The 22,857-nt window shown below is 43.4% G+C and overlaps 1 protein-coding gene across 2 annotated transcripts in view; it reads left to right on the top strand.

Annotated features, from left to right (window-relative positions):
* The first annotated feature begins 5,860 nt into the window (after positions 1-5,860).
* The window catches only part of LOC146818006 (neuroblast differentiation-associated protein AHNAK-like), a 237,367-nt gene continuing 220,370 nt past the window's right edge, over positions 5,861-22,857 (top strand). For both annotated transcript variants that reach the window (XM_085611490.1, XM_085611487.1), the window contains exon 1: positions 5,861-5,950. The gene's annotated coding sequence lies outside the window, so the exon portion shown is untranslated. The remainder of the gene's footprint in view (positions 5,951-22,857) is intronic.

Genomic DNA, 22,857 nt, shown 5'->3' with positions numbered 1-22,857 from the left:
GATCCTGACAGTTGCAGGCACCAAATGGCTAAAGCAAGAAAATGCAAACTTTCTAAAAGTTGCAAAGGGGTTGACCCACAAGCAGTTGGGTAGGACCGTAACAATTAGAAAGCAAAAAGAAGAACCCAACCGTCTATTGAAGATGCTGGAGGAATTTCCCAGTCTGTGAAAATTCGCTTATTTGAAAATTTAAGAGCATTTAATTGCTTATCTTTTTGAACTTTGTTTTATATATGCAATTCTTTTCATTTGTAACACATGCCTGTCAATAGGACACTTCTACTTCACAGTGATTACATGTGTTAAATGAACATTGTAGAATACATTTATACATACATGAAAAAGCACATACAATTTTTACAAGACGTAATAACTGACTCAAATCAATATACATTCATTTGTATGAAACATAATCAATATATCCAGCCAGTTTCATTAACAAAAAACAGTTTTGTATTGAACTAAACTATTTTTATATAACTCATCAAAGGTTGTTGTCTACTGGGTATCCACTATTACAAAAGGACAATTCTTTTGCACGTGCTACCTGCATTAGGACATTTATCATAGTTGATTAAAAGTGGCATTCTCAGAATTGTAATTTAAAATCCGACTTCATCAAAAGTTAGGATTTTAAATGAGGATTCCAGAGACACTAAACATGAACCAATGTTATCTTCCCATTTGGAGATTACGCTAATAAAATGTTATAAGTAATCCCAATGTTATCCTATTGGAGATATCGACCTTGCAGTAGTGATAAAAGAATTTAAGAGTTTTTTACTACCAGGACATGTAAAACTTAAAAGTACATGTCCTGCTTTTTAAATACATTACTCCCTGCCCTTTGGGCTGTCCAGGGTGTACCCTAAGGGTGACTGGTATGTATTAAAAAGCAAGGTTTGGGCTTGGCCAGAGATTTAACTTTCAAGGTCGACATGGCAGTTTGTAACTTCACACACAGGCTTTGCAATAGCAGGCCTGATATATGTTAACAGGGCTATTTAGGTGGGTGGCACAATCGGTGCTGCAGGCCGACTAGTATCATTTAATTTACAGGCCACGTGCACAGTTATTGCACATTACTAGGGACTTATGAATAAATTAAATATGACAATTGTGAATAAACCAATGTTACAACGTTTTAGGAAAAGAGCACAAGCACACTTTAGCACTGGTTAGCAGTGCTAAAGTGCACAGATTCCCAAGGCCAGGAAAAACTAAGTCAGCAAAAACAGGTCTGAAGTCAAAAAGTTAGGGGAAACCACTGCATGGATAACAGGTCTAACAGAGGGCCATTGTCTTTGATCACTTTGTAAGCACATTTAGGGGCAGATTCCGATCTCGTTGGGAAAGCCCTCCGTCCGAGTAGGATCCGGAGGGTTTTCCGACTGAGCCGTGCCCCTGGAGTCCGACCGAGCGAGTACGATGCAGCCGTATGCTGACGGACTCGGGTCGCTAGGACTCCCAATGAAGTCAATGGGAGCCGGTCGTACGACGCGAACACGGGCTGCCATTGACTGAATGGGTACGTTGTGAACAAGGGCGCCCCCTTTAGTGTGTACACGTTGGTGCCATCTGCACCGTACATGCAAGTGTAGGGGGGCCCCTTGGCTCCCCCCCTGTGATCGACTCGTAAGGGGTCCCCCGAAGACCACTTCCCAGAGCGTTTACGTGTCGGAGGCTCCGACTCGATCCGGCTGTCCGAATCATGCATCGTACTGGCTCGGTCGTAAATCGCCTCCATTGCACGGCACGGTTTGCTTATGGATGAGACGTACGGAACGGTTCGGACCCGGAAACGATTCGGTCGGCAAATTTCACGGTGCTCGCATCATACTTGCTCGCTTGTACAGCTGTACGAGTCGGACGGAAAACACACGTACAGCTCGTACTTTTTCCGTCCGGATCGCGTTCGGAACCCTTCCGAGCGAGATCGGAATAGGCCCCTTAGTAGAGAAAGATGTCATGAGTTCGCCTTAAGGTTATACCTCTTTTATGGAGGTATGCCCTAGCATAACAAGCTGACATTTTCCCTTAGCGTCTGATGTGAGCAGGAGTGTTGAAAGGAAAAACAAAAGATAAGGAGTTCTCTGCATATATGAGCGGTAAAATTATAGAATAAGAGGAAGGAAATCCAGTGAAGAAGCAATCAAGCAAATGATATTGAAAAGAAAGCCAGCCAATAGTAAGTAATGGGATGGCTCAAAGCTCACTGTTAACTATAGCATGGTGGGCAAACATACGATAGACTGGATTGCGGCCCAGATCATCTGTAAAGTCAAACATTGTGACCATCACAGATTCTTTAGAATGACACTGGTTCACCCGGTATTCAGAGATCAGTAACGTATTTTAGTACTTGAAACAAACAGCCAAATTGGATTTTACGCATCAGTGTAAGAAGTTTTAATTTTTTGATCAATTGATAAAAGCACATTCTGCTATTTCTGCAGATTCCTATTAAAATTTCTGGTTTTTGTGCGAAGATCCAAAAAGAAATACTTTTTATTTTCCTGGCTATTTTCTGCAGTGTCATCTTAAGGGTTTTCGGGGCCCTGGGCAAAAAATATTTGTGCAGCTCTTGCAAGGAACAAATTTTAATTGTATTACCTATTTCATGCTAATTCAAGCCAGCATGATGCTAACCAATATTAAATTCTATGTTAAACTTTAACACGAATCTTCCAAAACAGTTGAAATATATTTTGATCGTGACCCCAAAAATCCTTTAGATAATTCTGGGTGGAGAGTCACAGTCGGGGTAGAGGTAGGCAGAGAGGAAGAGAGTTAGGTACAGAAATAGAATAGACAGAGATCAAATAGAGAGGGCCTCATTTATGGTTGTTTTGTCGTAGGGCAACGCAGCAGGCCTTGCTGCTGCGCTGCTTTACGGCAAAAAAAAAAGGCAGGAATGCGCCGTATCTATTAGATAAGGCGCATTCCTGTCCTTTTCCCCTGCGCCGGTGCACAATTGGCTGCCGTGCGCCAACACAGGCACCTTTGCACCATGGTGCAAGGATGCCTGCGTTGCAGGGAAGATTATTTTTGTGGAGGAAGGGAAACCTTCCTGTACAAAAACAATCACAAGACACTCTTCCTCTGCAGAATGCAGCACACATAGAAAGAGGAACAAGCATTGGCATAGCCAATAGGTCTCGCCTTTGGGACCTTATACGTGTTTAGTTATCCAGCACAATATCCTTGGTGCAACAACATCAAGTGTTGCATGGCTAAACACTTATAAGGTCCCAAAGGCGAGACCTATTGGCTATGCCAATGCTTATTTTGAGTGAGTGGCTCGTGCAGGTATGCCACTGTGAGGTAGAGATGATGCAAGTGCTTTTACAAGAGCCCCAGTGACATTGTGCCTCTTCAAAATGTATCATGGATCTCGTGTAATACTTCTAGCCCCTATTCCCATCTTCTCGCACCCAATGCATCCGTAAATGGTGGATGTGGTGGTGGTGGACGTGGTGGTGGTGGTGGATGTGGTGTTGGTGGTGGATGTGGTGGATGTGGTGGTGGTGGATGTGGTGGTTGTGGAGGACGTGGTGGTGGTGGACGTGGTGGTTGTGGATGTGGTGGTGGTGGACATGGTGGTGGTGGATGTGGTGGCGGTGGATGTGGTGGTGGTTGAAGTTGTGGAGGTGGTGGTGGACGTGGTGGTGGTGGACATGGTGGTGGGTGTGGTGGTGGACATGGTGGTGGTGGACGTGGACGTGGTGGTGGACCTGGTGGTGGCGGTGGACGTGGTAGTGGTGGACATGGTAGTGGTAGTGGTGGACCTGGTGGTGGACCTGGTGGTAGTGGTAAACGTGGTGGTGGTGGACATGGTGGTGGACGTGGTGGTGGTGGAGGTGGTGCTGGTGGATGTGGTGGTGGTGGATGTGGTGGTTGACGTGGTGTTGGTGGTGGTGTTGGTGGTGGATGTGGTGGTGGTGGACATGGTGGTGGTGGTGGATGTGGTGGTGGTGGACGTGGTGGTGGTGGACGTAGTGTTGGTGGTGGACGTGGTGGTGGATGTGGTGGTGGTGTTGGTGGATGTGGTGGATGTTTTGGTGGTGGACGTGGTGGTGGTGGACGTGCTGGTGGTGTAAGTGGTGGTGGTGTACGTGGTGGTGGACATGGTGGTGGACATGGTGGTGGTGGTGGACATGATGGTGGTGGACGTGGTGGTGGTGGGCGTGGTGATGGGTGTGGTGGTGAACAGTGTGGTGGTGGACAGTGTGGTGGTGGATGTGGTGGTGGTGGTGGATGTGGTGGTGGTGGATGTGGTGGTGGACGTGGTGGTGGACATGGTGGTGGTGGTGGTGGACGTGGTGGTGGTGGTGGTCGTGGTGGTGGTGGTGGATGTGGTGGTGGTGGACGTGGTGGTGGTGGAGGACATGGTGGTGGTGGAGGACGTGGTGGTGGTGGACGTGGTGGTGGTGGATGTGGTGGTAGTGGATGTGGTGGTGGTAGACGTGGTGGACGTGGTGGTGATGGACATAGTGGTGGTGATGGACGTGGTGGTGGTGATGGACGTGGTGGTGGTGGATGTGGTGGACGTGGTCGTGATGGACATAGTGGTGGTGGTGGACATGGTGGTGGTGGTGGACATGGTGGTGGTGGTCATGGTGGTGGATGTGGTGGTAGTGGATGTGGTGGTGGTGGTGGTGGACGTGGTGGTGGTGGACGTGGTGACAAATAGTGAGAAAAGGTAAAAGTAAAACACAGAGTGAATGATAAGAAAAAAGAAAGCAAGATAGAGCACGAGGGAAGAAGTGATGAGAAAACTGTCAAAGTAAAAGCAAAACACAGAGTAAATGATAGCCCTGCTCGAGTGAATAACTAATGCTGCTATTTTAAAGCACATGCGTGTTTGTCACAGTAAAAGCAAAACACACTGCTGGCACTGCAATTGTGTGTTTGCTGGCCCGGGAGTGTTGCGTGCGTGCACGCGCAGTCTGCTCTTTTTGGAAGCACATACTCGTGCTTGTGGGCGCGCCCCTGCTCGCTCCCGCAAGGTGGATGCCGTGACAATCACTTCCAAAAAGAGCAGAGCGACGGCTAAAGGTCCTCCTATGCAGTACATGCGCGCTGCGTAGGCGAGGCCTAAAAACGAGGAGAAATAAATATATTTCTCCTCGTTGTGCCTCCCTTACGCCTCCCCTGGGGAGGCGTAACTTTTTGGCGCTGCCTCAGACTTACAATTTCTCGTAAATCTGGGGCAGCATCAAAAAGACACGGATGCTGCTGGGAACACCCCCAGCAACACCCATGAAACGCCCCTTTCATGCAGTTTTCTGCATGGAAGGGGCACATATTTATAAGACCATGAAAAGCCACGTAATGTGGCTTTACGTGGCCTTATAAATATGCCAGTGGCACACTGCGCCACCGGAACGTCAAAAAAGCCACTTTCCTGCAGCACAATAGTGCTGGTAGAGCATCATGAATGAGGCCCAGAGAGTTCACTTTACCAGGGGGTGGGGTAGGGGCGGGGTATGGCAATTGCCCACTTTGCCCACGCCTTAAAGCGTCTCTTATTTTCTGAACTTATTTCATTGTCCTGGCCTGCACCTCTGTGTTTTCTGTTGACACCTGCCGCTCACACTGCAGCCATCTTTTTGTTTCCAAATCCTTCGCCAGGGATCACTGGCCTATCTGTGGGAGCTGTAGTTGGCGGTCTGTGGGAACTGTGGTTGGCATGCTGGTTATTACTTTCAGTGATTCAGACCACAAGGAAAATAGCCGCACGCACCTGGGAACATTCGATGCAAATGAACCCGGGCTTGACTCCTGCTCACCGCGCTCGACCAGCCCATCATTCTTACTGATTAAAAGTGGCCGCCCAGCATAGTTTCTAGTGGAAAAACGGGTTTGGTGGCCCCGAGATAAAATAGCATTGTGTCGCGAGCCAAGGCTCACTTGCAGAAAGTCAAGCGTTGGAACGCATCTGCCAGAGGTAAGTCACAAGCGTCTCGAGGCAGCCTTTATTATGACCGTATTTTTTCGCGATCCATAGCTGCGTGTTGTTGCTAAAACCAGGTGCTGGCATGCCCCCTTGCTGGTTTTCCAGGTGGGGACGTTTCCTATTGTTATTTCTTGTCACATTTGTGTCTTTTTTTCAGTGATGACCGGTGTAGAGGTCTAGCTGTATTTCTCTACCTTTGCACTATTATTAATTGAGTCTGCTGCCTTGGTGCACTTTGCTGTCGGGAGAAACACTCGCTGTTGTTCCTGCGTTTGATTACAGTTGACCTGTTACACTTTATTCTTATGTGAAGTAGTGGCTGGCGTGTGTTTTTTTGCATACAGTTAATTGCTATTGAGAAAATTCCTCTTGATTCCAGTTGGATCTTTCAACTGGTTTTCAGTTCCTGATGGCGACTGTTGGTTCTACTTAGTATTGTATTGTAGCCATTGAACCCCCTCTCGACTTATTCTTGCAAGACATGAATTGTCCAATATTAAAAATATCATATATCGTATTGCAATTGGTAAATTGCGATGACCACCTGGTCTATTCCATTGCGGCAATTGCAGAAGTTATTTTCTATTAAAAAAGCAGTGAAAAAACTCGATTTACGGGAAACAGCTAACGCCCTGAAATCATAAAAAGAAAAAATTAACATGCTGTAAAATCTGTTGCCATGTATATTAGTGAATCCACTAGTTGTGAGACAGGGGCGTGGCACACATAGTGGTGGAAGACACAGGAGTAAAGAGTACTTAAGTGTTTTGGTGTACTTTTATTACGGTGACATTAAAATACGTATTAGTCCTTTTTTCTCAAATTACATATATCGATTTATTTTACTTTGAATGGTCTGCTACCAACGGCCATAGTTGACTCACGTGCATGTTACTTTATATTTAATAGTGAATTAACTTGTTCACTTTGATCGTTGCACTGCAAAGCGCACTGCCACTTATTCTGGAGGGACAGTGCACCATATGGTAAGGCTCTCATATGCAGTCCAACATACTGTGCTAAGGAGATTTAAAAATGCAAATGAGATGTTCCCATTCGCCACGTCAGGCAACAGCGGAGAAGCAGCCACACCCCTCATGTGTTGTTGTTACACGCCCGACTTGTAGCTCTCTTTCTGTATGTGGAGGGCCACTGGAATTATGCGAATTTGCGGCGCCTTTTCCACACAATAATGTATTAGTTGCATTTTCCTCGTAATCCATCAATCATCTGCTGCACAATCTGCAGATTTGAACATATCTGTTTTTTTCTAGCTCACACACATAAAAAGTAACTAAAAGCGTGGCGGCGTGTTCACACACAGTTTAAGGCCCTGCGCAAAGGTTACCTTGTCATCTTCAGTTGCTTATTACTGTAGTTGGTTATTAAACTGGTACTAATGAGGTGAAATATTTGACCTGACAGTATTACCATGTGTAAAAATTACAAAACAACGAATTAATACCATCAAAAAATGTGCTGCATATTTGGCGTTTGTTGCAGCATCATTTAGTCAACACTGTCACGATAATTTGGTGCTCCCCGTCACATAATTCCAGTGGCCCCGAATATATATAAAGTGGACACTCTTGTTCCAGGTTTTATGAGGTCGTTAAAACTCCTCCTTATGTTAAACATCCAGCACAGTTCCTGTGGGATGTACACTCGGCCCCTCAGATTAGGGCGAGTCACTCCCTGTCATAAGATACCTTGTGTGCAAAACCTACTTGAAGTTAATCAAGGGAACGGGGACCTCAGATTTCCTATGATGACAGACTGTGTAGCTCATTCAGTCAAGCTTTTCTTATGGATTATGGTATATGCAGTCTGCATTTGTAATATAAACTACAATTACCTTGGTGCAAAGACAAAGTCAGGACAGGATCAAATATCTCGCACCTGACATGAGAGATGTTGGGCTCTCTGACGAGAGTACTGCTCAGTTTCCCTGGATGTAGGGACCACCTCACCCTATGTCACTATGGACACTATTTCCAGCCCTGGACTTGTAACTCGCAAACCATTGCTATCAGGTGCGTTAGTCTAAATAAAACAATGAAAACAAACCAACACTTCACCATGCGCAATGCATTATATTGTCACATTAAAGCCTCGGAATGGAACCTGTGCCTAATGACATGGATTTAGGTCACCGCCCTATCTGTGTGTGAACCTCCGCTGCTGTCTCCATAAATGCACGTGATTGGAGCTGCAGTGGAGGCACCGCTGCCGCGTTCCGTAGGTCCATGCGTGATGACGTTCTCCAGTCCAGGATTGGTCTTCGAATTCCATTGCCAGCCCTTGGCATGGTCGCTCTCAATGTCATTTCCATAGCACCGATGCCACCAATTACCGCGACCTCGGAGGCATTCAGTGCATGGATGTCTGGAAGAGAAGGGCGTGGCTTGATGTGTCCTTGTGTGCAGTGGACACGGGCAGCTAGAAACAATGCAGAGGGCGCGGTGGCACCAGAGGTGTGAGGGGCTCTCTGCGCCCCTATGTTGACTTTATTGTACTACTCACCGTGGAGTCACATGTTCCTTACTTTCATAGGGGCCCATGGCACCCCTGCAGTGGCAACAGAGAGCGTTGTAGGGTAAACTGAAGAGGCGCACCAGTCACATTGCAGATGGTACTTCGCACCATAACATGGATGTGCAAGAGAGTTGGGGGTTCAAGAGTTCACATTGCTTGATGTTATACTAGTGATGATAAGTCGGATAGGCTTTCTTACAGGTCAGTGACCATTTGTAGTATTTGTTAAGATACTTCAGATGCGTGTGCCTAAATAACCTGTGTATAGATTGCCTCCCTGGTTTAATAAACTGAAAATAAAGATTAAAAAAAACCATGGATGTGCATGTAAAGGAAATTGTAAAGAATGCACCAAGCATGCATTAGTTTCAAATTGAGAGTGCCATGTGGAGGTTGATAGCACAACATTGCAAGAGTGCACCGGAGTGCTATCGGTTTGGGTAGAGAGCGTGAAGAGCACATATCATTTTATTTTTGCCCGCTTTGCACCTTTTCCTGCTGCATTCAGCATGCAGGAGTGTCTCTTACCCTCCATATGCTTCCTTGTCTGCCCCTTAGACCCCTGAAACAGTTGGGGACCAACAGCTTATTTTATTGACCTAGGCGTTTGTAAAAAATGTTTCCTTACTGTTCTAGTATTGGTGTCCTGTTGCTAATTTGTACAGCTCTTAATTAAGAGTATTTCCCTTTCACAGAATAGGGCAGGAAATAACTTAATTTTTGATTGGAAGTGAAACGCATTTCATAGGGCAAGCCAAAAAAACAGTATTTGTGTAAGACTCACAAAATATTACTGTGAGCAGGCGTAAATAACTCTTGTTGCACTCTGACCCACATGAGCATTGGTGTGAAAAACTATTGGGCCTGTTGAGGGAGTCATTTTGGAGTATTTAAAGGTGGACTTTTGTATATACATGTGGCTACAAAACATCTCAATTGGGCTGTGCCCTCCTTGCACATTTACTGCCAGGGAGCTGGATGTTTCAGGGGACGATTCACAGAGGCATGCAAAAGTGTGTGAAATAAGGCTCTTGTAGTACTACTTCCTGTGATCACAAATGCTTTGGTGAATTGGCCCCCTAAAAAGGAATGCTTAAGCTGAGAGACTTTACCACACGAGGTTTCAACACTTTCTAGAATGTGAGTAGGTCATTAGTTCATTTTGAGTAATTATTATCTTTTCCAAAAGTGAGTCATAGGTTCTCAAGGCCAAGATGAGAAGATCTTTCTTTGTTTTCTTGGCCTTTAGTTGTTCTAAGATGTGTCAGGATTTGTTTCAGATTATTCCAGAGCTACATCAGGTGGTACATGCATTTTTATTTCTTGAGCTGGGTAAGCGCCTTTGAAGTCAGACAATTTCAAGTCAATTGAGATTGATCTAGTTGGGTGTTATATGGTCTGATTGTTTTGGCTTCTGTTACAAAACTTCCATGAAGAATTTTGTTTTTTGTTTTTGACCCCAGTTATCAATACAAGAGCTCTGTAAGATGCTAGAAGCAATTAAACAGGCATCAGGTACATAGCAGTTACTGCAGAACCAAAGATGCTTTTGTGAATTAGAGTCCATCTTTTGAATTGTATTTCTGTACATGGAACAACAATTGCAACTGTTTTTAAGTTTTGGTGACCTGCCATGCCACCTGATCATTGAATTGTGTGAGGGCAGCTGATCAGGTTTTTTTTTGTGGACCCTTGTATTTGGATTTGCAGTAACTACTTTAGGTCACTGTGACACAACCCTACAATTCTTGAGCATTCATTTAGCAAATCAGTGCAATCTAGGAGTTGCATATTTGATCTGGTTCAGTTGAACCAATTGAACTAGTAGACTGGGAAACAATGTTTTGATGAAGGAAAGGGGCTCGAAAGTGGTGTTCCATGGAGTCATCTGGTAACACTATGTGATCCAAGGTCACTCTAGGAAGCACTCAAGTTTTTGTCACAAGTTAATCCATTTGTGAAAGCCTGAATCTCCTGGGACTTCTCAATTGGTACTTGATGATCTCAGTGATTTGCTGACATTTGTGTTTACACTGTTAACATGGGTCAACGATACACCCCAGGGATGTCACCATGTTTTAACTTTTCATGCTGGTTGATGACGCTGGATCTCTTTATAGTTGCATCTTAAATGTCAAAGCCGACTTTGACTATTCCAGCATGAACCCTGTCTACAAATCAATCACACTCAACCAATTGACTGCCAGATACTGTATAATCAGCTGAAGTTAATTATGCACACACCCTTCTTCCAGATGCCTGATAGTTGAATGTGTGCTGTTATCTGCATAGGTAGGAATTCTTCTGCTGGTGATCAATAACATAGTACAATACTGAGCAATAGAACCATATGTAAATTAAAAAGTTGGCACAAGATTGAGAAACATGCTTATTCTTTCTTCATATTTGAAGTGGAGGTATTCTAACCACTGTGGTGGATTGTTCAAAGTTTGACGAAGACATGTTCATATAAATTTATCATATTATCACACAGAGTATTATGCATTTCTTGTGATCATCTTTTAAGGATGTCAAGAATGAAATTGCAGCTACACAAAGATTCTGTTAGTAATTTTCAAGTTGAACAATATGTCTCCTTCATTTTGCAATGAATGTTTGCTGCCTGGATGATCACAGAGTTTTAGTTGAATGACCACCCTCCTTCAGACAACTCTACTAACAGAGCCCACTGTCCAGAACCCTCTGCCAATAAAGAGGCAGATCTCTGAAAAAGTAAAGGATTCTAATTTACCATCTTCATCCTTGTAAAAGATGTCCCACTATTTGTGGGAGCCTAGCTCAGGATCTCCACTATTGGTTCAAATCGTCTTTCAAGGATAGACTAAAGCCCTTAATACGAGTTGCCTGGTAGAATATATCACACCTGATAAACTCCATCTCCAATGAGTTGGAATTGATAGAGTGCAATAAATACCACAACAATTCTGAATATTTGGGGAATAATACACAGATTTTGGCTCTTTATGCACCGATCCCTGAATAGTCTAGGCAATACATTTTAGGCTTTAAGAAAGGCATTATAATGTAACTCAAAGAACTCTGATGTATCCGTCCATTGTCAAAGTTTCTTTGCAGTAAGGGTTTCAAAGGAAGTAGCTCAATATATCTAATCTAATGGTGTATTGCTCAAACCAAGTCCAACAGACTTGTTACCCAATAATGTGCTGGGTGAGAGAAACCACAATTTGTAGACATCTAACTCAGGATCGCCACTAAAAGTTGAAATAGTCTTTCAAGGATAAGCCCAGGCCCTGATTATGAGTGGCTTGGTAATTTTTGTGATATTTATCTCACGTGATAAAATTAAAATCCGCTGAGTTGGAATTTCTAGGGTGCAATGAATACCTCCCTATTCCATATTTTTGTTCCTCAAGTGGGTTCTGCTTCTTCAAGCACCAAAATTTGCATATTCCGGTAAGTTGAGGAAATGTTTCACCAGATAAACTTTGGCAGGCTTGACCTGCTGTTATTTATTGCAAAACTCATAATTTCAATATGTGCGGTAACAGTAGTTACCGCTCAAATTGCAGTTAACCTGGCGGCTCGTAATGAGAGCCGTAGCAAAATCTTTGCATACAGGTCTGCCAGGTGCTTCCTCAAGATATATATAAGAGCTCAGAATCAGGGGGACAAGGTGAACTCATTTTAAACTGCTATCTCCACTGAAAAAGGAGTTAGTTGTTGATATAAAGGAAAGTGTCAGTGGGGTGGCCTTTGGATCGAAGCCTCCTGCCTCCAATGGTTGTACATTGGGGTTAGGAGACACATTTCCTGGGACCAAGAGACTTCATCTAGTATTAGGTCTGTTCGTTGGTAAAGGGGGTGCAGGGAAGAAAGATGTAACCTTGACGATGGCATGCTAGGGTATTCAAAAACGTAGAGGCTGTTTTTCTATAAGGAATATTTCGAGTTTAGAGTTTCAGTATTGGGTGACTTCTAAGTGTTCAAAACAGACAATGGATAGGATAGCACCCAATTGCAGCAGAAGCACCATAGCTAAGTCTGAGGGTGAAGTTAAAACTTAAATTGTGTTAACTCTGAAAACATAAGTAATTGAGAATAATTGTAGTGCTTCTAATTCAATTGCTCCTAGATCCAAAATAATAAGAATCCTAATAGTTCACATCCAAATGGAATATTACTGGAGTTCTTCTTGTGGCTGAACAAAGGAGATATGGTTAATCCACAAAGTCAGTCAGGGTTGTAGTGACCTTTTTAAGCCACACTTCCTATTAAGCAGTAAGTCCTGAGCCTAGAAGCAGACTAACCACCAATGAAAAGAGGAACAGGCTGGCAATTCAATACAAGCTTACCCGCATGAACAATGCTTTGGTATCTAAGGCTCTTCCTCAACTGTATTGTGAGACATATGACACATTCTATCACAGATCCAAATGGTTCCTCTGATGGCTTTCTCCATGTGTGGCTATTCTACGCAGTGTTGGTCAACTAACAGTGGCTCTGTATCTCTCGGTCCGTTCTCTATCTGTCAGTCTGGGCTGCTCCTCTCCACATAGGCAATCCAACCTTGAGGCAGCAGCTTCAACCTTCTCCTCTAGCTTAGACAGAGTCTTGATGGAAGCAGCAATGCAGTGTGCTGCTTCTAATAAGTTCATCTCCCTCCGCTTATGTTGTAGAGAAACTTAGTGGTGTTCCAAACTTCAAATGAGTATTTGTTCCAGAGTGCCAGTTCTGAGGATGCTGGTGTGATGTCTTGGGCCTCATCAAAAGGCTTGCCACATAAGTTGGAAAAGGAGCACTTTTGTGGCCATTCGCCTTGCTTCCTAGACTTGAGGTGTTGGTAGTAAGTGTATGCTAGGATGTGTCTTGTGAATACATTAGCCAGACATCCCAACTGGTATCAAGATGTTGCTGGGCAGGCCCGGTGTCAGATTTGTTGCGGTAGGTGTGCAACAAAACCATAAGGGCCTTAACTGTAATGAAGGGAAACTCCATCTTATGGTATATGCACTGTGTCCCTGAGAGGCCCCCATTTACACAGCTTAAGATCCCTGCAAAACAGACATTAGCCAGCCAAAAAGTGTAAGTGTAAGACCCCTGGACATGTAGGGTAAATAACTGATTTTAACACGATGATCAATAAACAGCTTTGACGGTAAAAAATCTCCGGACTAGACATCGGCTCCAACCATATTTTTCCCCATATTCTGGCCAGGCAGTAAAATGACATCCTCTACAAAGGGTAGCTCCTATAGGTACCCTCCTGGTCCATCAGAGCGCACTTTGCTGTTGATGCATCAAAACAACAATGTGAAGGACCTACATGGAACTTGCAGATGTTGAGACCACTGAGTTAACATGCATGGTCAACTTGAAAAGTCTGAAAAAACCTGATGGCCCAGCTTTCTGCACTGTTTGAGGACTCTCAACACAACAGTATATAGACCTTTTACCCATGGAAAAGTTATGTGACTGAACCATGGGTTCTGAAGCCCCAGGGAAGAATTTTGCAATGCAGCATAGAAAACCTGGAAAAACTACATTGTATGCATGTGAAGAATGGCTACATTTCTACATACCTTCCAGCATTAGGTGAAATCCAGTCTCTGTTGTTTTACACTAAAAGCCAGAATATCATGACACTCACAGGTCCATTTTTGTTCAGGAGCTAACCAATTCCCTACCATTATATGGAACACACCTACTGCCATTTTAGTGTGCAGAATTTGTATTTTGAGACGTGGGTCTGCTTGCTGCGTTGACATGTTTAACACAATCATTTGGGCAATTGGCATTTTATATTTAAATGACTACATATTTTTCATTAGCATTTAAACGAAGGCTGTCTTTTTGAGTTCCGCATAACTGACATTTAGCATAGAAAAAACAATTTCCATCATAGCTGACACATCCTTGAATTTCGCGATTAGTAGGTCATATTTTTTAAGGATAAAGGCATGCAAATTATTTCGATTTTAGGTTCGTTTAAATCCCTGCATCTTATTGTAGTCTATCAAGACCCCGACAACTATAGACCCATAGCCAACGGATCATTTCTGGGCAAACTTATAGAAAGAGCAGCTTTTACCAATATGTCACAATTCATTGAAGGGAATTCCATACTTTCTGACTTTCAACCTGGATTCCTCTCAGCAAAAGGAGAACTAGGTCAGCCCTTATCTCTATCTTAGATGACCTTAAAAACACTGTAGACCAGAATGGAGTTTCTACCCTTCTCTTGGACTTGTAGGCAGCCTTTGACACAGGGGATCTTGACACACTAATCCAAAGACTTGAGGACGCCGGTATGGAGGGAACAGCTCTTGCTTGGATCACATCATGCCTACACAATTGAACCGATATTATACTTACTCCTCCTTTCTCTTCTAGACCGTAAAGCATTAAAGCAGGAGTCCTTCTGGGCTCCATTATCTCCTCCATGCTTTTCAACATCTGTATGAAATCATTACCAAATCTTATCATTGAGTTTGACTTCATCTGCTTTAACTACGCAGGTGACACGCATATAATTCTGAAATTGAAAAACCCAAAGAACATTGAAACAGAAAAAATCTTGAATTGCCTCCAGGCCGTTGAAAAGTGGATGACATGTAGCCACCTCAGATTGAATGCTTCCAAAACCAAAATACTCACCTGTGGCAACTGGAAAATCAACGGCCCTCTCTGTGCATAGCCTGATGATCTGGGACAAAAAATATCTACAGAGGTAAGAAACCTCTGAATTACCATGGGCGCCAAGCTATGAAAGAATGCACAAATGGACAAGGTAGCCAAATCAAGCTTTCTCACAATGAAAATATTAGGGTGCATCTTCCTTCACCTAGGATTTCCTCACAAAGTTTAAGCCACCATCTTGTTTGTCCTATCTAAAGTGGATTATGCTAATGCTCTGTATCACGGCTCAAAGTCTGTCAACTATGAGAGATGACCGAGAATTCAAAACGCTGCCGCTAGACTACTCCTAGAGTAAAGCCACAGGCATACATCTCCCCTGCTGAGGGGCCTACAGTGGCTTCCAGTTGCCAGAAGATACACTTTCAAGCTGCTTTGTATGACACACAAATCAATTCATAGCATTGAATAATTTTTCATCAGGATTAAAATTAACAAATACATACAAAAAAGGAACCTGTGCTCAAGAGTGGCTCCATGCCTCAACGTTCCTACATACAAGAAAAAAATTATGAGTGGAACATCTTTCTCTGTTCAAGCAACCACAATATAGAGTTCGCTACCCACACATATTAGATCCACTGAAAACCATCTTAGCTTCGGAAGAGTGCTCAAGATCTGGTTCTTTCCCATATTACAACTATACTCGCAAACACATATGTGTCTCACAATAGTGTACTCAGATGTGACCAACTATACTTAACAAGACAAATATATATTACACCATGTGTGTATCAGATAATGTCCTAATTGATGCTTTTATGTATGTATAGGTGCATATACAGAAGAGTGTATGCCTGCTACTAAAACTCTAAGAAATATCATGCAAAAGCTAGGCTTGTCATGAAAAAACATCCAAACTTCACCACAAGATAGCTGTGCACATCAGACCATGTAAATATTACTGCTTCTGTACACATGTGGGTGTGTATATAGAGGTTTTTCCCCAGCCAATAAACCGTACCAAGTATTATGTGCATATCTGTATGTATAGGTTACTTTCATTTAAAAAAAATAAAAAAAATCATATATATTTCTATAAAAATGCTCTACCTCCTCCCCCTCCCACATCAGAAAACGGTGAACCCGCCCTTGATTACAGCTGGGGCATACTTGCATACCTCCTGAAGAGATTACAGCTGGTGCAGAATGCTGCTGCCAGGCTTTTATTACGCCTTGCCAGGACAGCCCACATTGAACCAGGCCTAAAGGAACGACACTGGTCGCCTATAAAAGAACGTTAAAGGTTTCGTCCTGGCACACAGGGCTTTCTATCACAAAGGCCCTCTGTATCTGTCAAATAGATTTACACCTTACCAACCAGCGCGGTCTCTTAGATCATCTAATGCCTTGCTGGTAGCAACTCCACACTTCAGAGGGAAGAAGTGGGGCGCTAGCTCCTTCTCTTATTTATCCACCAGGGAGTGGAATGTCCTCTCAGTTCAGTTTCAAGCTTCTAGGGACATTGTAACTTTAAAAAAACTTCTTAAGACCTGGCTCTTTAGTTCCACTTTCTAGGACCACTGTTATTTAGTCATCAGACTTGCTACGTAGCGCCGGGACACTCTTTTAAGCAGCCGTCGCACTCTACAAATCCTTAAATAATAATAATATATATCAAAAAACAATTTTTTTCTTTTAACCTATGTCCCATCTCTCCTCTCTCTGAACTCAGCCAAAACCTTCCTGACTACTGTGAACCCCCACACACCCTCCTTAAACTTTCCCATCCTTTTTTCGCCCAACTAACAGGTACACAGGATCACTACTTTTAAAAGCAAATTACTAGTTCCACTTTCAAATCCATGCCCATCATTCTATCCCTACTCTTAATCTCTACTAAACACGTGAAAAATCAAGAGCACAAACCTAATACAGCTAATGCACAAAGGAAAGAATTTTTTTTTCTTTTACTAATCTACTAATTATTATCCTATAATCATGGGTTCCGGAATAGCTTGCTACCCGACGCATAGCGCTTCAATGCCTCGTCAGGGGTAGTAAGCGCTATAGAAAGACAATTTACAATATTTTCCTGCAATGTGCTTTTAAACTAAAAAAGGGTTTTATTTTCTTTTAAATTTGTTTTTTTTTTATCAGTATTTCTTTTTGCAGTGACCAAGAAATTCATAACAAAGGAGACAATAATACAAAGTATAGCAGCACCAACCCCCCCCCCCCCGGGCGATAATAATAATCAATAGAGCTAAAACATGAAGAAAAGTGACCAGTGCGACAGTACATCATTAAATAAAGCACACAGCAGAATATATAGCACAGAATTAGGTGAAAAAAAATTCCTGATTTGGGTAAAATGTGAGAATTAAGCACTATCCCCGCTTACTTCTGGATTTGACAGGTTAAGCCAACGAGAAAGAGGCTCCCAAATGACTAACCCTTTTTTTTTTTGCTCTGCTGCCTTTTTTGGAATAAATTGCCTTTTCAAGAGAGAAAATTGAGTAGAGCCGGGCCAACCAGTGCGTAAACAATGGGGGATTAGGGTCCAACCAGACGATCGCAATGCACAGCCTGTTGGTAGCCATGGCTACAAATATTAGGGCCCCCCTGTTCTTTCTGTCTATCAAGTCCTGCATACCAAGCAAGATGGTGGTGGGTGTTAAAAGTACGTTTTGGAATAGCACTTGACCTAGGAAGACTTGTATTTTATTTAGTAACGGCCCCAAGTTTGCACAGGTAGCGAACATATGGATTGCGTCAGCGCTGAATTCAGCACAGCGCGGACAGTGTGTACCTTTACCAGTCCCCCATTTCGCTATCCTGGAAGGAGTAATATAGTTTTGTAGAACTGTGCCTGAAGACTGGCAGATAGCAAATCATTTTGGGCAGATTTAAGCGCAAGGCAGAAAACATTGTTAGATATGTAAAAAATGTTCTGCCACTTAGTAGAAACTTTAGTCAGATCGTCAGGCACTAAGCTATTAAGGAATTTATAAATACCGCCAATGAGTGGGGGGTAGTTGCGCAGAGTTTCCCAATTAGTTCACAATTAGCAAAACCTGAGGGTCCCCCTGTCTTACGTGAGAAGAAGGACTTGATAGCAAGATATTTAAAGGAGTCCCTATTGTCCAGACTGAAAAGGGATTGGAGTTCCTCAAAGGTCAAAACCCCTTCGGGTGAACAAAGGTCCCCTAATTTCTTTACCCCTTTGTCTGCCCAAGTTTGAAGGTACAAAGGTCCAAAGATATCCGGTAGATTGGGATTATCTTTAATAGGAATATAAAAATTCAATATACCGATACCTAGATTCCTACATACGGCAGAGAAAACCTTGTAAGCTCCTAAAAGGGTCTTAAATTTGACCCTTCTATAATATCCAAATTCCAGCTGTCGCCACAAGCAGCCCTAAGTGTCGCGGCCGAGCAAAATTTCGAAGGGTGAGGGTAGACCTGAAGTGGGGGTTGGGGGTGAATCTTGCATTAATATAGGGCATGATTGCAGAACAGTAGCCCAATAATATACTTTTAGGTTGGGTAAAGCCCACCCTCCTCTTTCCCGAGGTAAAGACAAAAATTTGTAAGCCCTCCTAGGTTGAGAGAATGCCCACACAAACTGAGAAAATAACCTATCACATCTTAAAAGTGTTGCCTTATTAAACTCAAGAGGAATGGCTCTAAACAAATACAAAATTCTGGGGAAAAAAATAATTTTAAGCACATTGCAATGACCAACGATGGAAAGATGTAAATTATTAAGACGGCTCAAGGCCTTCCTTGTCTCTGAAACAAGAGGATCCATATTCTGGTCAACAATCAGGTCAGTATCAGCCGAGATGTCAACACCTAGGTATTTAGCTTTGGCCACTACTATTTTCTCGTTCCAGGTAACATTTTTATTAATTATAATTTGGGTTTTTCCTTTGTTTAGTTTGTATCCTGATACAGCATCGAATAAGTGAGCCTCTACCTCGATTGCTGGGATGGCTTTCTCAGGATCCGGTGTAACCAGAGCTAAATCATTGGCGTTGGCCATGATTTTAGTTACTAGTCCAAATCTACTAACTGCCGGTATAGCCTGGTTTCCTTCAAGTTTTTTAATGAGCGGGTCAATGTACATGGGAAAGAGTAGTGGAGAGAAGGGACACCCTTTTCGAGTCCCCCGCGAGATTTTTATTTGCTCAGTCAATGACCCGTTAATAGATACCCTAACCATGCGAGTAAGGTATAACACCACGATGGCCTGGATGGCTTTAGGCCCAAAGTTCATTCTCAGCATGGCGACCCAGAGAAAATTCCAGGAGACCCGATCAAATGCTTTTTCGGCATCCAGGAGTATTACAGCCATCGGGTCCCCTGAAACCTGTGTGGCGTCAAGCAGAAAAATGACCCTCCGAATATGCTAGGTGGTGCCTTTGACGGGTATAAACCCGTGCTGCCACCTGGAAACAAGACTTTCAATTGTAGCCGAGAGTCATGAGGCAAATATTTTGGGGTATATTTTTGAATCACCGTTAATAAGGGTGATTGGGTGGTACAAACCCATTTCTATTGGCGATATGTCTTTTTTAAGGAAAACAATAATCTTAGCTATGGACCAAGATTGAGGAGGAGTAGCACCATTGAAAATTTGTGTCACTACAGCATTGAAAATATCTTTAATTTGGCAAAGAAAAATATTATGAAATTCAACTGGAATGCAGTCGGGCCCGGCTGCTTTCCCGTCGGGCAGATTAGTCAAAGCCTTAGAAATATCATCCCATGAGGGAGGATCCTCAAGTTGTTCCCGCTCCTCTCTACTAAGGAATGACAACACGATTGGGTCCAAATAATTATTAAGGCCAGATTGCCCATCCATTTGGGATGCAGCATCTTCCTCAGAGTATAAGGCCTGGAAGAATTTGCAGGAGGCTGTGCAAATTTCTTCAGGGTTGCTGGTTATAGCCCCCGAGGAGGTCCTAATATTTTGAATTTCATTAATGATGGTCTGTTGTCTGGTTCTCATTGCCACCTCGTGGCCAATCTTTTTGCTGCACTCATATGCTTTTTCACGAGTGGCAGCCCACTTGGAAGCTGCTTTCTCGGCCAAAATTGAGCAGATCTCGGCTCTGGCAGCAGCCACTGCCAATTGAGCTATATCTACCTCCCCCTTGGACTGGACTACAGTGATAAGGTTTTCCTCCACTTTTGCAAATTTTGCATGTAGCTCCCCCAGCTGAGCCTTCTCCTGCCTATTTTTCCTCAGTGAAAATTGTAAAGTTTCACCCCGAACACAAGCTTTTAGCGTGTCCCAAACTACCATCACCGGAGCTGAGCCTAGGTTATTATCAAGGAAGGTCTGTATCCACTGTTTCATATGATTCTGATAACCCTCATCTAACAGGAGTGCTCTCTCAAAACTCCAGGATGAGATTTCTTTGCGGGTAATCAAGCCCTGAATATTAAGGCTTAAGGGGTTATGATCTGATAAAATGTGGGGAAGCATATCAATTTCACTATTATGGATTAGAGAGGAAGAGACTAAAAAGAAGTCCAGGCGTGAAAAGGATTTATGAGGTGCAGAAAAAAATGTGTAACCTGGCAGAGTTGGATTTAAGTAAGACCAGGCATCCACAAGCCCATGAATATGTAAAAGATTTTTGATAGCTTGAAGCACCTTGGGTTTACGGGTAGCCAACCGTAATTGTGAATTTGACCCCCAGTTGCAGGGTAGATTGATATTAAGGTCCCCGCATATAATAACGGGGAGGGGCCAGTGTGCCAATTCTGCCGAAACCCATTCTCTCGCGCTCGGTTCATCCAGTACGCTCCCATATATAGAGCAAAGGGTAAAAGAATAGGCAGGAGTTAGACAATATTCTACAAGCACCCATCTTCCTTGGGGATCAGATTTGACTCGGGTAGGCTGAAGTAAGAAATTATAACGTGCTAAAATAGCAACGCCCCTCATTCGAGTCCCTTGTGATGTTCCCCCAATAACCTTGTATCCAAGAGTGTTTAAAAGATGCAACTGAGAGCCTTCTATGTGTGTCTCTTGAAGGCAAACACTGTTAGCCGAAAACTCTGAGCTACCTTCTGCCTTTTTCGATTGTCATTCAACCCGCAAATGTTCAGAGAAAGATTTTAAGATTTGTTGTACTCATCAAAGTTTTAAAAGAAAAAACAGCAAGTAATACGACACTGTAGGTGAGTGTGCACATCATATATATATAAAGTCCTTGATGTGCACTTAAACCATTTAGCCGATAGAGATAAGACACACTGAAAACTGCCCAATATGGGCAGTTGGATAACCCATGTCAGACTGTGAAACAATCTAGATATACTTTTAGCAAAAGTCCGCTCATGAAAATTTAACATTTGGCACATCAAAAAAGCAAAACCAACTATTTTAAACTCAGCCATCCCCCCGATCATCCTCCCACCATCCCACCCCGCCCCTGCCCCCAGACAGAAAAAACGAAATGGAAAACAGACAGAAAAAAGAAAAGAGAGAGCAAAGAAACATTCGACACAGCCCTTATCCTAGGTCTCTCGATCGGCTAACCCTTTACTGGAGGTAGACCTGATGTTTCCCTAGGGGCTATCACATTAATAAATTATAATTCTGAGATGACAAATATCTATCTAGAAACATTAACTATAACCATACTAAGCCGGAATTGGCATTAATGTGGTTCTTTTCTGGCCTTAAGTCCAGTGAGAACCTCTTGAGCCTTGATTTCTGAGGTAAAAATTTGTGGAGAGTCATTCATAATGACCTTCAACTTAGCAGGGTTCATGAGAAAGACTTGTGCTCCTAGCTGTTGAAATGGGGAGATTAATTGACGAAGGTGCCATCTTCGCTCCACGGTGATATGACAAAAGTCTGGTTTGGCGAAAAAAGATACCCCCTCAAAGCACTTCTGAGAATTCTGTCAAGCTTGGTCGAAGATTAGCTGTCTTAATAAAAAGTTCCCAACGCACACCAGGAAGGCTCAAGGCTTTGTGGTTTCGTTAGTGTTGCCAGATTGTTTCTTTAGTGTAAAGGGAAAATGGTGGGCTCGTTGGACTTCGTGGTCCCAGCTCCACTCAGTCTGTTCGGGGAAGGCCCCCCTCAGGAGCTTTATAATAGAGCGCCGAGGGTCTTCCCCCCTCCACACCCTCGGGAATCCTAAGAAGGCGGAGGTTATTTCGAGGTTGCCTATTCTTCTGCTCTTCCAACTTTCACATGACGTCCGTCATGCGAACACCCTGGGAAGTACACTGGCTTTTGAGCAGGGAGACATCCGTTTCATGCCTTTCAGTACGGCCTTCCACCATAGTCACTCTTTCACAGATGTCAGAACATGTTTTGTTAAGTTTTCGGATACCCCCTTGCAATTTTTTGGCAGCACATTTAGCCTGTTGGCTTTCTGCCCGAGCTTCTTCCTGAAATTGTTTGATTGAAGCCAATATGGCGGCCAAAGAGGGCTCTTCGGACTGATCTTGTAAAGCACAGGCCGCCTTGACGAATTCGCCACTGGGGGAAAAAGAGAGGTGAGACCCTGAGTAGTCTCATTTAAGCTGATCTTTCATTTCTAGCCTCTTCCCCCTACTTTTCGCCGTGCTGGTCTTCTGTCTTTGAACCGTGCTTTTTGCTTTAGAAGCATTACTAAAATTAGATTTGGAAAGCTCGCCGTCACTTGATGGAGATGAGCTTTCTTCGGCCGGAGAGTTCGATCCATCTGAGACCGAGAAGAAGTGCTCCCCCAT

Source organism: Triturus cristatus, chromosome 6, assembly GCF_964204655.1.
Source record: "Triturus cristatus chromosome 6, aTriCri1.1, whole genome shotgun sequence".
NCBI classification, from domain to species: Eukaryota; Metazoa; Chordata; class Amphibia; order Caudata; family Salamandridae; genus Triturus; species Triturus cristatus.
Note: the sequence above shows the minus strand (reverse complement) of the source record. Positions and strands in the feature narration are given on the sequence as shown.